At 42.8% G+C, this 17001-nt stretch overlaps 1 long non-coding RNA gene across 2 annotated transcripts; it reads left to right on the top strand.

The window, feature by feature from the left end:
• Window positions 1-1833: 1833 nt before the first annotated feature.
• On the top strand, window positions 1834-5288 carry LOC136406200 (uncharacterized). 2 transcript variants are annotated; one of them, XR_010751639.1, is made up of 5 exons: window positions 1834-1904; window positions 3073-3272; window positions 4520-4543; window positions 4634-4693; window positions 5152-5288. It is a non-coding gene; the product is annotated as an uncharacterized lncRNA (long non-coding RNA). The 2 variants fall into 2 exon arrangements; XR_010751638.1 differs by lacking the exon at window positions 4520-4543.
• Window positions 5289-17001: the final 11713 nt, after the last annotated feature.

The following is a 17001-nucleotide window of genomic DNA, read 5'->3' as shown; positions in this document are numbered from 1 at the left end:
ATATCACAAAAAAGGCATGGGTGTTTTATAAGCCCTGGATCATGTCTTCAATGCTTACTTATCTTTGAACAATGTTGGTGCTTGAATAACTTGTACAATTAAGCTGTGCTCTCAATAAATTTGCTTCTTTGGATTCCTGTCTTGAGAGAGAGCTATATTGAAATAAACAGAGTGGCTATCAGTAAATCTGGGAAATGCCTTCAGAATGCCTTTCACTGAGTTTGAATGGGCTGACAGGTATTATGTGATGTTACACATGTTAATGTGGGTATCAAACAGCCCACATGTGCATCTCAGAGCTGCCACTTACAAGCAGGGTGTATTTTCTAAGCCATGCTGTGCATTAGTTTCTTATCTATAAAATGGGGATACTAACAACTCCTCTCTCATAAACTTGTCAGGTTACATGAGAAAACTTCATACAAAATGTGTTGCACCATCCACGGCAAATAGCAAGTGCTTAAAAAGATGTTAAGTGGACTAATTAGTTGACCACGATCATTAAATAGAATGTAGACCTAAGGGCAGCATTGGTGTTTTCTGATTCTCTTAAATTCTTTAACTATATTCAATAAATCCTTGTTGAGTGATTGATCAGTGTTGTCTCTCTTGCCTTCTTAGAGGACGTAACACTTTTTCTTCAACCACTGGATGAGTGTAACATTTCGTTCCAGATGTGCACGTGGGTTTCTGTAGCTAGGAAGGAGCTTGGGGCAGTGGGTTGGTTGGCATCTTTCACTGCTTAATTGCCAGGAACTGGGTTCTTGGAAGCTCAAGTCAGGGTGACTGCTTTTTGTTTCTCTCAGCATTTTGGCTAGGGCTTCTTTTTTATATTTTTATGTGTCAAAGGCCAAGGTCTAATCTGGACTTGGAAGGTTGATAGAAGCCAGTAAAAGGAGTTCTCTCTCCCTGTGCCCATTTGGTAAGTTAAAAGCATGAATGATGCAACCCCACTACCTACTTTTGTGTATTGAGAAGATTTCCCCCTGAGCACTGCTGAGTTAACTGAATTAGGAAAGGTTACTTCAAGCTTTCCTCACATGTAACAGGTTCCTCTATGCAGCAGATATTACTGGTTGCCTAACAACAAGTTGCCTTGGTTACAAGTAGTAAGGACTACCAACGAGGGGTTAACCCATAAGGATGTTTTCCCCCCTTCACATAATAAGTAGTCTTAGATTCCAGGGCTGCTGGAATATTCCAAGAAAGTCACCAAGGACTCAAACTCCTTTTGCCTTCCTGCCCTACTGTCCTTTGCACGTGGCCCTCAACTCATGATTCCATGATGACCTCTTATTGCAAGAATGGGGACATAGCCACATGGGAAGAGGAGGAGAAGGTAACAGGTGTGCATGCTGGCAGGATCTTTGCCTTCTTATCAGAAAAAAAATTATGCAAGGGAGTTGGGGAAATCAAACTTTGTTTCTTTTTCTTTTTAAATTTTTTTTTAATTTTAAAGCTGGGCTTAATGACATCCTGAATAATTCTAGGATTCTGTTTAAAAAGAATGAAGAGGAAGGACATTTGATGAGAAGCCAGTAGTGTCTACCAATTACCACATGGCTATTCCCTCTTCTCTTACAGCTATTGATCCTCCTCTGGGTGACTCATGCTTCAAGAATATTTGTACTTGCCCTGAGAGGTGAATTCTGACTAGTTTAAGTTATTCAGGGCAATCCTTTTCCTCTTATCAATGGTTAATTTATGCATTGACATGTGACATCATTTTGGGCAATGAGATTTGAGGGGAAAGGTGTCAAAGGGCCTTAGGGAAAAGGTTCTTCCTAAAAAAAAAAAGACTCAATGAACTGAAGAGTTATTTTTCTGCTTCTGGAAGCTGATGGGTGAAGGTGTGATGGCTGGAACTATGCAGTGATGTTGCAGACATGAGGGAAGCTGGCCTGGTAGGACAAGGCTCATACGCTGGGGTTGGCATAATGGAAAGATAGTAAAAACTCATGTCATTCAAGAGGCCACTGAACTGCTAAATTAGTTGAAGCTACTTTTCTTCCAGACTTTTTTTTTTCTTTTGTATTTTTCTGAAGCTTGAAACGGGGAGAGACAGTCAGACAGACTCCCGCATGCGCCCGACCGGGATCCACCCGGCACGCCCACCAGGGGGCGATGCTCTGCCCACCAGGGGGTGATGCTCTGCCCCTCCGGGGCGTCGCTCTGTCGTGACCAGAGCCACTCTAGTGCCTGGGGCAGAGGCCAAGGAGCCATCCCCAGCGCCCGGGCCATCTTTGCTCCAATGGAGCCTCAGCTGCGGGAGGGGAAGAGAGAGACAGAGAGGAAGGAGAGGGGGAGGGGTGGAGAAGCAGATGGGCGCTTCTCCTGTGTGCCCTGGCCGGGAATCGAACCCGGGACCTCTGCACACCAGGCCGACGCTCTACCACTGAGCAAACCGGCCAGGGCTGACTTTTTGTTTTTTTTGTTTTTTTTTTATGTGAGATGATAACATTCCTTACTGTTTAGCTATTTTGAGTTGGATTTTCTGCTACTTGCACCCAAAGGGCTTCTAATTGATACCTTTGTATGATGAGACTGGTAGACTGGGTCAATTAAAAAAAAGTTATATAAAAAAAAAAGTTATATATATGTAAATATATATAATATATATATACAATGATATATTTATATATATACATATACAATAATATATATATATATATACACACACACCTTTAAATAATAGAAGAAACTATGTCTCTAACTTTATCTCCTCCCACTTCCCTCAATTTTGCTGCTGTTCTTTTACCAAGCCAGGGGCACTCCAACCTCTGGGTCGTCAGCCTAGTCTTGTTCCCTCTGCCTGGAATGCTTCCTCTCAGATAAACATTTAGCTTCCTCCATCACTTTGTTCTGTCTCTCCTCAAATACTGCCTTATCAGAAAGGCTTCCTGGACTACCCTGTCTAAAATACAGCTCCCGCCCCCTGCCTGCTCCGCCATCTCTTCACCCTGCTTCCTTTTTCTTCTTCACAGAACTTACCACCAATGGAAAGGGCACCTCACTCAGTATTTGCCTCTTTGCTTCTTGACTGTCTCATCTCTTTTTTGTTGTTGTTAACAGCTCGATCCAGTTCCGCAGACAGTTCCTGGTGCATGGTGGTTGCTCTTTATATATATGATGAATAAATAGAAAAGTTCATTCAAAGTTTCACTTCTGGAACTTCCATTCTGCAGTGATTTAAGAGGACAGGATTTGGAGTCAAACACACCTGACTTTGAACTCGGGCTCTGCCACTTGGCAGCTATGTGGACCTGGTCAAGGTGCTTCGTTTCTTCATTGATAACATAGTTTTTTTTTTTAAAGCCATAATTTATAATAATAATAAAAAAAGGGAAAACATAGCTCATCCACTTGTTAGAGACGAATAAGAGAATGGGTTCGAAACCCCGAGGTGGTGACACGAGGTAAATACATAAGGTATGGAGTATTACTGTGTGATAGCTGAAGGCAGTTGCCCGGGACCCAGGGGACGGTGTACTCACTTTCCCAAGGGAGGCTTTGAGAGGAGGCTTGAAATGTTTCATCAGACAAAATGTGGGAGAATTGTGAAAAATGTGAAGCTAAACAAATATCTTGAAAGTGCTGTCTGCCTCGGTCAGTGGCAAGAAAACGAGAACATTCTGTATACACAGATGTTATTAAAGATGATGTGTACCCGAGCGCCGGCTCCTGAGCCATCTGCCACCGCAAATCCTCCTGTATTCCTCCGAAGCAGAGCGTTGCTTCCTCCCTCCTCCCTCTCAAGCTTGACCAGTATAAATACTGCTAATCGCCAGCGTGGAAGAATCGTCCCAGTTAGCTATTTTTAGCTTTTCCTCTTGAAGTTTTCTATTTCACATTTTAAGTTCGTTTTCAAAGTGTTCTCTCAACCCAAATAAACTCAGGCTCAGAAATGAAAGGATTTAGGTTATTACTTTCTGATGCTCTCTAGGGAATAGGTAGTGAGGCCACTTCTGCCGGAGGCTGGGTCCATGCATTCTACAACTGTGAGTCGCCTGCAGGCCACGCATGCGCACTGCAGCCTACTGGGTTATGGTGAGCTCCTTGAGAGGCACCCAACTTTCCAGATAACCCGCTAAAATATCATCTTTCAGGAGTTTCTAATCATATGCCATACAGTCTCTTTATATAAAAGTTTGGATCCTCCTACACCCTGTTGAGAGTATTATTACCACACTTGATCCAAGGAAGCAGGCCATTCATTCATTCATTCATTCACTCGCTCGCTTATTCAACAATCATTATTAGGTGCCTACTGATGCCAGGTAGTGTGTTCTCAGGGCATTTCTTTTCTAATAGGGGAGCTAGGAAAGCACTAAGAAGTAAAAAGTTAATTTATAAGTCAATACAGAATTGAATACCTGTTATATATAGTTATTATAATTACAATTAGTAAATTAATTGAATTTCTCCATACATGACAACCTTGATAGAATACCTATTACATGGTAGGTGGTATCCTAAGCTCTCTTTATATTAACTTGTTTAATGCTTCCCTATTTTACAGATGAGGAAACTAAGGAACCAAAAGGTTAAGTATCTTAAAAAGTCCCACAGCAGTTAAGTGGTCAGTGGGATTTGCAGGTCGACTCCACATGACAGTACTTTGTATGATCTTTAGGCGAGCCCATGAACAAGTGGACAAGAGGACGTTAGGAGCTGACAAGTGCCATGAAGGGAGGTGAGCTGGACAATGATGAGGGGTGGGACTGGTGGACGGTGGGGGCTGCTCTCATGTTGGGGAGGCCAGGCAGAGACCTGAGGGATGAGAAAGGGCCAGCAAACTGAGAGAAAACAACAACAACAACAACCCTGCCGGACGAGAGAACAGAAAGTGTAAATGCTTGAAGCACCAAGGAGTAGGGCATATTTCAGAAACGGTGACCAGGGTGTGTGGCCAGGTCAAGCTGGACCGGGGTTAGCTAAGGGTGGAAAGGTAGGCTGGGGCCAGATCCTGGTGGGTTTTAATTCAAATACCATTCAAAAAGGAAAATTGCTCAGTGAATCATTCTGCTCAGGGTTCTGTGGGGGCTTGTGGCTGGCATTTATCACAGAGCTCAGGGAGGTGCAGAAAACCTATTTAACATTATCCCTTGTGGCAGAAAACCTCTAAGTATTTTTGAATCTTTCCTTCCTTAGTAAGTCTCTGAACATAATTGAGTCTCTCCGGAATGACTGGTGGTCTGACCTGGGTTACAGCTTTGCAACTAGTGACCCACGTTGAGCTCCAGTGAACTTGTGACACTTTGAGCTGAACTTATACTAACCTCAAGACTTCCCCGAAGCCGTGTTTCCTTGGTTATGGATTAAAAATAAATTCTGATGAATATTAAACTATTTTCCTTTGATTTACATGATTTCTAAAAATGGAACACAGGAGTCAAAAATAGGGCAAAAGAAGGTAGGCTTTATGCAACTGGTTTCCAGTGAATCAAGATTTTACTGTTGTTTGTGTATGCCTTCATAGTGGGGACTCTGTGGACTTATGGCTTTGGCAGATAAACTAAAGAGTTGAGTTAAGGGGAAATAAATAACCTAGCTAACAATCTAATATTTTGCAACAAAAATTAATGCACTGGCACCACTTGGCACTGATGTAATTAGCTAAACACTCTGAGTACAACAATCAGAACACATCGGTTGTCCTGACAGTTAAAGCCTGTTGAAACCAAATTAATCACCATGAGGGGCAAGGGAAGATCATTTTGAAAGCTCTTTAGAGGGGAATACCTGGGGATTTTCACAGAACATTCATCAAGAGAAAAGCAAGAGTTCAGGCAGCCTGAGTTAGAATCCCCTAAATTCCAAATGTCTTGCTGTGTGACCTTGGGAAAGTTACTTAACTTCCCTGAGCCTCAGGTTTTCTCATTTGCAAAATGGGCATAACAATAGTACCTATTTTGCTGGGTTGTCCTTAGGGCAATTGATAAATCAATTTATAATTGATAACAGCGAAGTAAGGGAGTTAGTTCAGAGTCTGGTGTAAGTAAGTCTTCAATAAACATATCTATTTCTTTCCTTTTCCATCATACCTTTCCTAGTCCTTAGCCTGTGGCCCCAGGGCCACTGTCCCACAACACAGCTCTTCACAACCTCAGGAGGGAGAAGAGAGGGCATAGGGAGGTCCACAGTGCAGAGCAGGGAAGCCATCCCAGGGTGCCTTGCGGAGAATCTGCCCCATACAAAAAAAGGCTTTGCTCTATGACAGGGTTTCTAGTGACATTCTGGGACAGGTAATCCTTTGTTGCGGGGACTGTCCTGAGCACTGTAAGATGTTTAGTAGTGCCTCTAGCTTCCACATGTTAGATGTCAACAGTTGTGACAACCAAAAATGTCTCCAGACATTGTCAAATGTGCCCTGGGGATAAGCCAAAGGGTACATTTTAAATTTATTGTTTAAAAAACTATTAATTGGATCATATAACCTAATTGCTAGGGAAGAGAGAGGGAGAAGAATAGAGGAAAGAAAGGAAGGAAAGAAGGAAGAAAGAAAATAAGGAAGGGAGGGAGGGAGAGAGGGAGGGAAGAAGGAAGGAAGGAAGGAAGGAAGGAAGGAAGGAAGGAAGGAAGGAAGGAAGAGGGAGGGAGGAGGGAGGAAGGAAAGAAGGAAGGGAGGGAGGGAGGGAGGGAAGAAGGAAGGGGGGAGGGAGGGAGGGAGAAAGGAAGAGAGGGAAGGAAGGAAGGAGAGAGGGAAGGAAAGAAGGAGGGAGGAAATGTATGCATATGAATAGAACTGAACTGAAACTAATTAGAACAAAACATTCCTATCTACTCCTACGAAAGTTTTATAAAACATCCTTGGAATCTAGTTTTTCTATGTGTGAATTTATATATCAAAATATCTTTGGACTCACCCATAACACACTTAATATAATCACAACTAGCAAAGGCTCCTAGACCAGACACGATGGCTTTGAATCTCAGCTGCATTCCTCACAAGCCACATGACAGTGCTAAGCTACCTCCATTTTCCCATCTATAAATGGGAATTTTCATCATACCTAACTAAGCACGTTGCTTGAAATACTTATCATGGGCTCTTTACCTTTGCAAAAATATGTATAGCGTAGGCCATGTGCCAGACATAATGCTAAGTGCCTCCCACAAATCAATTCGGATGCCGGTCAGATAACCATTTGAAATGGGTGTAAATTTGTACCCATTTTATAGGCAAGGAAACATATACTTAAGAGTAATGACTGTGGTCACACATCTAGGAAGTAAAAAGTATAGCAGTTAGCTCCTGGATTATTCTGCTATCCTGCTTCCTTGATACTGATATTATTTAGAATTAGAAAACTGACCCTAGAAAGAACAGGAGAAAAGTCAGTCTGTCTCCACCTCCAGGATCCTCTTGCCTTGGGATAATCCAGGGATCTTAGTGCCCTACCTCCATTGATAGAACCACTTATTTTCTGTAGTCACCTGCTAGAGACAGGCCAGGCCATTCAGGAAACCAAGGAAATAACCCCAAGTCAAAAAGGTGCCCGAGCATTTGCAGATGCCTGCGCTTGGTGCTTTGCTACAATGTCTTTGATAACCTAAGTGACATTCTGTCACTTCTGTGGATTCTATCAGTCATACAACCAATCCTGATAGGACAGGGAAGGGCTTCCGCAAGGAGGGAAATACCAGGACGTACGTAGGTCAGAGTCCGTCTCAGAAGCTGTCTACTGCACCAACTGCGTGTTGTAGAAAACTTTTAAAAGATAGACTTTGACTGGGAAATCAGTGTAATGAAAGATTCAACCTCACATTGTAGATTAGTTTGCTTGGAAAGTGTTCCTGGAAAGTTTTATAAACTCCTTTCATGTAAAAGATAAAGAAATACGGCATATTAGGTCTGTTGCTATTTGAATTTAGATCTTGAAAAGCAAATGAGCTAGAAACCTCAACTTTGATGAATAGATACTGAGACTAAAACATGAGGTTCTAGAATTTAATATATATGAATATAATAAATTAGTAAGTATTAGTAAACAATATCCTTTAACAATGTATATTTGGTCAACCTTTGCAAATTTTTTAGGATGTCCAGGGGTTAGAGATTAGATATGTACCTCTCCTGATGGAAAGATACAATTTTTTAATTTTATACCCCCTGCCCAAAGTGTTATTAACTACAACGCCCTGCATGATCTGACTCCTGTTTGGTGTTAAGACATAATCTTATTCACCACAGTCTAGCAACTTTCTGATTCTCAAACATAAGCCCCTTCCTACCTCAGGACCTTTGTACTTCCTGTCCCTCTGTTTGGAGTGCCACTACAGCAAATTATCATTGGCCTGGCTTCCTTGAACTTCTATATGTACATGATTTCTTTCTTTCTTTCTTTTTCTTTTTCTTTTTCTTTTTTTTTTTTTTTTGTATTTTTCCGAAGTTAGAAGCGGGGAGGCAGTCAGACAGACTCCTGCATGTGCCCGACTGGGATCCACCTGGCATGTCCACCAGGGGGTGATGTTCCATCCATCTGGGGCATTGCTCTGTTGCTGCCGGAGCCATTCTAGCACCTGAGGCAGAGGCCATGGAGCCATCCTTAGCGCCTGGGCCAACCTTGCTCCAGTGGAGCCTCAGCTGCGGGAGGGGAAGAGAAAGACAGAGAGGAAGGAGAGGGGGAAGGGTGGAGAAGCAGATGGACACGTCTTCTGTGTGCCCTGACCGGGAATCGAACCCGGGACTCCTGCACACCAGGCCGATGCTCTACCACTGAGCCAGCTGGCCAGGGCCTATACATGATTTCTTCACAGAGGATTTTCTTTAACCCCCTCAGTTATTCTCATTTTTATCAGCTAGTTTTGTCTTATAATACTCCATACAATCTGATTTATCTTTAATTTTTAAATTGTTTATTATCATCCATTCTTAAAAAATACAAACTCCTTATTGAGCACATTTGATTGTCTATCCTTAGTAAACCAGCATGTTATCTTGCATGTAATAGGTGCTACATAAATATTTTCTGAATTTCTTTTTGACTCTATTTTTAAAATTGATTTGAGAGAGAGAGAGGGAGATAAAGAGAGGGAAGCATCAATTTGTTTTTCCACTTTTTTTATGCCTTCATTAGTTGATTCTTGTATGTGCCTGGATCAGAAATCAAACCCACAACTTTGGCGAGTTGGGACAACACTCTAACCAACTGAACTACCCAGAGAGGGCCTGTTTTGTTTTTTTTTATTCTAAATTTACAAATAAGTGACTCATATGTAGTTGTGCTCGCTTTTGATTTGTGGGCAACAGAATTCTGCCTATTTCCAGACGCCACGAGTTTCCTTTATTGGGGATGACAGGGCCCAAGCACTTGCTGTCTCGTGCACTCTGAGGGTGAGGCTGAAATGGCCGATGGTTGATACTAGAGAAAGAATCAGTCGTGGCAGCTCTTAAAACGTATAAACATAGGAAACCTTCAGTGCATTCATACCTGGCTCGCAGAGAACTCCATCCTTAATGCAGGACAAGCTGGGGTTCACAGTCAAAGTCCACTCAGCAAATGTTTATTCTACAACATGCTCTCCTTTTGTTTCCTGTAAGTATAGCTGCATGCCCTGCCGGGATTTGAGGTCATAGAGACTCGAGGAGGCTATTAACATATCAATGGAGGGATCGTCTTGGAATCTAGAATTTGGAATAATATTTGCATCTCAAGCTCAGAAGCTGCCCAGGCAAGCCTGCTTACTGATTGCCTTTAATTTCCCCTCAAAACAGTGTCTGTTTCTGAATAAAAGATTAACAGAGGAGGGTTCAATTTGTCTCGTGATTTATACTCGAGTCCTGCTTCCTTACCATTCAGAAGCACGTCGCGCACACGTCCCCACCCCTGAGACGTTTGAATTCAGGTCCTCATGAAAAATTGCTGCTGATCACCGCAGCCTGCAGCTTAATGGAATTTGTCTTTCTCCGCTTCATCTTTGTGCTTACAAAAAGTGGGGTGGGTGGGATTTATACAGACAAAATGTACCTGAAAAATACAGATGATCACTAGGAGGATGGGCTGAAGAAAGAGCTATAAAATGCACTTAAAAAATAAAAATGGAGGATTCCATTAGGAATGTCGGAGTGGTGCTTCTCCTCACTTTCGGCTTCCGCAGAGACCCGGTATCGTCCCTGTATAAACACGGTGACTTGAAAAGTCAATGACTGTACCAGCTTGGAGCAGTGCCAGCATTTTTCTCCTGGCTGCAAATTTCTATTTCCTTTTGGGGAAGAAAAAAACATGAGAGGAAAGTGGAGATTTTTGCTCTGTGTAAAGTTTGGAAACCTCTTTCTATAAATGAATGGTTGTTAATAATAATAACAATAATAGCAATCATTTATCCAGTGTTTTTTTTTTTTAAAACATTCTACTAAAGGCTTTCTACTTTTTTTTTTTTTTCCACAGAGACAGAGAGAGAGATTCAGAGAGAGGGATAGACAGGGACAGACAGACAGGAACGGAGAGATGAGAAGCATCAATCATTAGTTTTTCATTGTGCGTTGCAACACCTTAGTTGTTCTTTGATTGCTTTCTCATATGTGCCTTGACTGTGGACCTTCAGCAGACCAAGTAACCCTTTGCTGGAGCCAGCGACCTTGGGCTCAAGCTGGTGAGCTTTTGCTCAAACCAGATGAGCCTGCGCTCAAGCTGGCGACCTCAGGGTCTCGAACCTGGGTCTTCAGCATCCTAGTCCGACACTCTACCCACTGCACCACCACCTGGTCAGGCACTTTCTACTCTTTATCTCATTTAATCTTGGCTCCAACCATCTAAGGAGGTCCTATACACATTCCCATACAGACCAGGCCTGGAGAAGTGCAGGAAGCCCCCCAAGTTTGAAAGTGGCAGAGCCAGATTTTGAAGCTGGGTGTAATTGATTAGAAAATCCAAGATGGATCTGCCTCCATCTGCATTTATTTTTTCAATATGGCAGATGGGGGAAACGTGAGCTTTCCAGTTAGGCAGCCACCTAGAAGCCTTGTGCTTCGAACCCTGGGTCTGTCTTCTCCTGCCAAGACTTACCCGCTAAGCAATATCATCTCCCATGGCCAAGTAGGATTCCTAGAGGCAGCTTTCTTCCAGCGTGTTGATTTTGGTCATTCTACATGATCACTCTCAGTGTAAGTGACTCATGATGCTACAGAGATGCAGGGAGGAAAGCTGGGTCAGGGAAAATCGGAATATGACAGTGACCCATGACAGAATGGTCTTGTAAATCTGCCAACAAGAATCACATCCCCAGTAATGACATTCCCAAGATGTCACTCACTGAGAAGTTCACCATTTTACTCTCATTCTATCTAAACAGACCTCTAGCGACGGCCAAGGTCGGGGCTGCGTGTGTGAGGGTGGTCATGTGGACGTTTTCTCGTTTCCCCTTTTGGTTGGGGACACGTAGAATAATTTTTGATCTAGTGATTATAACTGAGCTGGAATTAAAAGTTCTGGTAGAAAGAATGAGAACAGATTTTCGAAGCGAAAAGTGAATGTGCCTGCTGTCCAGTGTGGCATGTTTCCCAATTCCCTGATTCTCTGACTCTCCACACTTCCCCTTCATTTTCCCAATTATTGCTTCATTGACTCAAACCAAAAAAGCAAAAAGCAAAGCAAAAGATACTGATGGGGCATTGTCTATGTGCAGACTCTGTAACAAGTACCAGGCCTAAGACAATAAGCAAGAAAGACAAAGGTTGAACAAATAATTCAATGGAGACATACACTGAATAAATAATTCCATGAATAATAATTTAACTACCAGTGTGATACTTGCATTGAAAAGAAATGAACATAAGATGCAAAGAGACTATATTTGAACTGCATCTAAACTTCTGTCATAGCTCCTGTCTACCTGTGATTTCTTTTCCATTTGCTTCATTGCAGGGTATTGGCTAAGCCTGTACATGCTACAGTCAGACCATAGATTTTTCAAATCCTCTATTATGGCTGTGTGACCTTGGAAAAGTTACTGAACCTATCTGAGTCTTATGTCCCTTAGCTGTAGAATGGAAATGGCAGAAGTACCTATTCATGGAGTTATCATTAGAATCATTCATGAACTTGTTTAAAAAATTGAATGAGAATTTAGTGTGACTTATACTAAACTTAGTAAAATTTAGAGAGAGAGGAGGGAGGGAGAGAGAAAGAGACATCAGGTTGTTGTTCTACTTATTTATTTTATTTTATTTTATTTTTTTATTTTTTTTACAGAGACAGAGAGAGAATCAGAGGGATAGACAGGGACAGACAGACAGGAATGGAGACAGATGAGAAGCATCAATCATTAGTTTTTCATTGCACGTTGCGACTTCCTAGTTGTTCATTGACCGCTTTCTCACACGTGCCTTGACTGCGGGCCTTCAGCAGACCGAGCAACCCCTTGCTGGAGCCAGCGACCCTGGGTCCAAGCTGGTGAGTTTTTGCTCAAGCCAGAAGAGCCCATGCTCAAGTTGGCGACCTCGGGGTCTCGAACCTGGGTCCTTCAACATCCCAGTCCAATGCTCTATCCACTGCGCCACCGCCTGGTCAGGCTGTTCTACTTATTTATGCATTCATTGGTTGAATCTTGTACATGCCCTGACAGGTTGGAATCAAACCTTTGTATATTGGGACAATGCTGTAACCAACTGAGCTACCTGGCCAGGGCTTAGAATCAAAGGAGATGATCTAAGTAAACCACTTACCAGTGAGTGCTCAATTAAGTCTAGTTGTTATTACTAATCTCTGAAAGTGATATCTATGTGTTTTCTCATCCATGAAGAGAGGTCCTGGATTGTTTGCTCATGAGATGACAAGGAGCGTGATTTGGAAGGTGACATATTAGGGTTAGAAACCTGGACAGTGCTCAATTGCTGTGGGTCCTTGGGCAATTCAAGTGACCTCTCTGGACTCCATTGCCTTCATCTAGAAAGAGAAGATCATAAAGTCACTCAAAAATTTGAGCTCATGCACATAACCCACTTAGCTCAGTAAATGGTAGCTGCTATTAGTATTAGCTAGACTCCGTACAGAACCTGACACTGCCTAACAGTGCCTTTTAACCCCACAGTTTTTAGTGGTGTTTACGCATCAGTTTCTAAGTGGGATTCTGAAAGTTTTTCTCCGTGGAGTGAATTGTCTTTACCCCCCAAAGTTTCTCCTGAGAGTTCTTATTTGATGAGTAAATTTACAAGAGGGGCGTTAGATAAGGGTTTTTGTCCTTTGAACAGTTCTTTAATCTCCACTGTTGCCATGGAATTTGTGCCATTTTTGCTTGGGCGAGCAGATTACGTTTCATAAACAATATCCGCTATGTTTAAAAATCTTTAAACAGCCACTTACAAGTGTTTTGACATGGGCTCCAGTTAATGCCTCGTTTGACTCAGATCTGCCATTGTCCCCGAGGCTGAAGATCAGCCGTTTACACCAGCACTGGCCTCCTACTTGGAGACCCATATTTTCCAGAATATTCTTATTTGAAACAGCTCCCGGTTTTCAGATGTCCTCCTGCAGAAGAACTTCAGCACATCCATTGTCCATTATAACCTTCCCCAAATCAGAATTTCTGCTGCATTGTTACATTTCTTCTTTTCCCTGGTGTTCATCTTTGGTTTTCTTCACCCCTACAACTTTCAAAGTCAAAATTGCCAGCTTGGCCTGGTCCATCACCACCCTGGGCAACTCGGGAGAACTGGACATTTTAAATTGTATCGGTCAATTTGGTTTTAAGAACATTGTCATTTGCAAATGGACGCATAAAAACTCCTGTTGTTTAACAGGCAATCTTGTTTCATGGGCCGCTGCTGAGTGCAGCTCACTCCGCCCCTGCTTTCCACAATGGCTTTTTAAGAGAGCCTTCCCTAACCCCGCCCCCTGCCCCAGTAAAGCGCACGCCAGGTCACGCTGTCCCAGTCTTTGCTGTATTTCTTTGAAACACTGAGCAATATCGCAAATTATCTTTTATTTGTTTATCCTGACTTTGTTCTCCCTTGTTCCTTTTAGCAGAAATCCTCAGCCTCAGCACTATTGACATTTGGGGGATAACTTTTTGCTGTAAGGGCTCTGCTGTGCACTGCAGGATTTTTAAACGGCATCCGTGGTCTCTACCCACCAGATGCTGTTGTGTCTTCCCCCACCCCCCTGAATCGTGACAACTAAAAATGTCTCCAGACGTGGCCAAATGTCTTCTGAAGGGCAGGTCTGATCCCTGTTGAGAAGCACTGTTCAAATTTAAGGCCTCGCCTCAACCTGGTACACTGTCGGTAGTTCACAGATTACTTGCTGAAGCAGGGGTCGGGAAACTTTTTGACTGAGAGAGCCACGAACACCACATATTTTAAAATGTAATTCCATGAGAGCCATATAATGACCCATGTATGTTATGCATTATCTAATAAAAATTTGGTGTTGTCCTGGAGGACAGCTGTGATTGGCTCCAGCCACCCGCAACCATGAACATGAGCGGTAGGAAATGAATGGATTGTAATACATGAGAATGTTTTATATTTTTAACATTATTTATTTATTTACTTATTTATTTATTTTGTATTTTTCTGAAGCTGGAAACGGGGAGAGACAGTCAGACAGACTCCCGCATGCGCCCGACTGGGATCCACCCAGCACGCCCACCAGGGGCAACGCTCTGCCCCTCTGGGGCGTCACTCTGCCGCAACCAGAGCCACTCTAGCACCTGGGGCAGAGGCTAAGGAGCCATCCCCAGCGCCCGGGCCATCTTTGCTCCAATGGAGCCTTGGCTGCGGGAGGGGAAGAGAGAGACAGAGAGGAAGGGGGGTGTGGAGAAGCAAATGGGCACTTCTCCTGTGTGCCCTGGCCTGGAATCGAACCCGGGTCCCCTGCACGCCAGGCCGACACTCTACCACTGAGCCAACCGGCCAGGGCAACATTATTTTTTTATTAAAGATTTGTCTGCGAGCCAGGTGTAGCCATCAAAAGAGCCACATCTGGATCATGAGCCACAAGTTCCTGACCCCTGTGCTAAAGGGAAGAGCAGCTCTGAATGACAGCTGTGTTCATCCCCATTACAGAGAGCAACTGAGGCCCTGACGTTGCTGTGACCTGCTGAGGGCGACGCAGCCAGCAAACGTTGGAGCTGGATTCCACTAGGTCGGTCTGAAATCCAAGTTCAGTCTCTTTCAGCCACACTAAAATGCAGTGAATGCTATAGTAAATAATATTGTAATAACCATGTATGTTGCCAGGTGGGTACTAGACTTATGGGGGAGGGATTGTTTCATATTTTTATTTTGTAATTTTTATTAACTGATTTTAGAGAGAGAGGGAGAGAAAGAGAGAGAGACACTGATTTGCTGTCCCACTTATTCATGCTGTCATTGGTTGATTCTCGTTTGTGCCCTGACTGGGGATGGAACCTGCAACCTTGGCATATCAGGACAATGTTCTAACCAACTGAGCTATCCGGCCAGGGCCACTTTGTAAATTATATAAATATCTAACCACTATGCTGTACACCTGAAACTAATATAATATAATATTGAATGTCAACTGTAATAGAAGAACTATATGAATTGAAACAAAACGTTCAGTAATAATGCCAGCTGGGTCCTTGCCCCGTTAATCACGTCTGTGAACTTCCACTACGGCCTCACTTTCCGAACACTCCAAGCAGGAGATGTTAAGTCCATTATTTAGCTTATTTCATCTCATTTTCACGTAGTGTGGAGAAGGAAAAATGCTCTTTTCACCTCTAGTAATAACATCTTAGAAAGAATGGTCATTGCGCTGAATACCTTGTTAGCCTTGTGAAAAAAAATCAATCCAGCTTTTGAATAGTTCATGCATTCACATAGTTTGAGATGAAAACACTATAAAGAAGAGTCTAGTAAGAAGACACTCCTGTTCCCATACAACCCGTTACGCCTCCATCGGTCCCTTTGCTTAGTTCCTCCGGTGTCCTTTCCGAGTTTTCTTCTGCACATTTTCTCATTTGGCCTTCCACTTCTTAGGACACACTCTGGCATATGGTTTAGTTCTCTTCGACATCTTACTTTTCTCACTTAACTTCTGTTATCTTTCTGCATTAGAGCAAAGAGAGCGTCTTCCTTCTTTTTCAATAGCTGTAGAATACCCTATTTTATGATCGTGCATTTATTTAAGCAGTTCTCTATTGCTGGATATTTGGGTTGTTCCCTTCTTGTCTGACACGAATAGGCTCAATGTCTGTTACTTTCCTGAACTTATTAGAGAGAGAAATTCCCATTTATATAGAATTGCTGGGATCGAAAGGAAAATGCTATTGGCGGATATTGAGACAGCTTTTTTTGAGTAGAAGAGGTCCACTCTCCAGGCAGGGTGTCTGTGGGGTGCTGGGAGAGGGGAGTCCATGAGGATTAGTTAGAACAATCGAGTGGGAAGAAGGGAGAATTTCAAGGTGGGCAGAAGTCTCATGAGACTGAGAGAGAGAGAAAAGAGGTCAGAGTTGGGAGGGTTCTTCAGTGAGTTCAATTAACCCACCAAATCAGAATACATGATGACTGAGGATGGGTCAGCAAGCTAGGATCCATGGGCCAAATGCAGTTTATGTCTAGTTTTGTTACTTAAAGTTCATGTTTGAATTGCATATTTGAGTAGAATTTTGCCATGTAGATTTGGATGGAACAGCACTCTAGAACTGTAGAATGAACGCTAGGATTCGAGGATTATAGCTGGCAAACTATAGCCCATGATCAAATCAAGCACACCATCTGTGATTGTAAATAAAGTTTTATTTGAATACAGCAACCACCTACAGTTTTATGTACTGTAGGTGGTTGCTTTCACTGTGCAAAGGCAGAGATGGTTTGGTCCTCAAAGTCTTAAATATTTGCTGTCTGGCCTTTTAAGAGAAAAAAATTTGTAGGCCTGACCAGTGGTAGCACAGTGGATAAAGCATCAACCTGGAATGCTGAGGTCGCCGGTTCAAAACCCTAGGCTTGCCTGGTCAAGGCACATATGGGAGTTGATGCTCCTTGCTCCTCTTCCCATCTTTCTCTCTTTCTCTCTCTCTAAAATGAATAATAAT

Source organism: Saccopteryx leptura, chromosome 5 (assembly GCF_036850995.1).
Source record: "Saccopteryx leptura isolate mSacLep1 chromosome 5, mSacLep1_pri_phased_curated, whole genome shotgun sequence".
Taxonomy (NCBI): Eukaryota; Metazoa; Chordata; class Mammalia; order Chiroptera; family Emballonuridae; genus Saccopteryx; species Saccopteryx leptura.
Note: the sequence above shows the minus strand (reverse complement) of the source record. Positions and strands in the feature narration are given on the sequence as shown.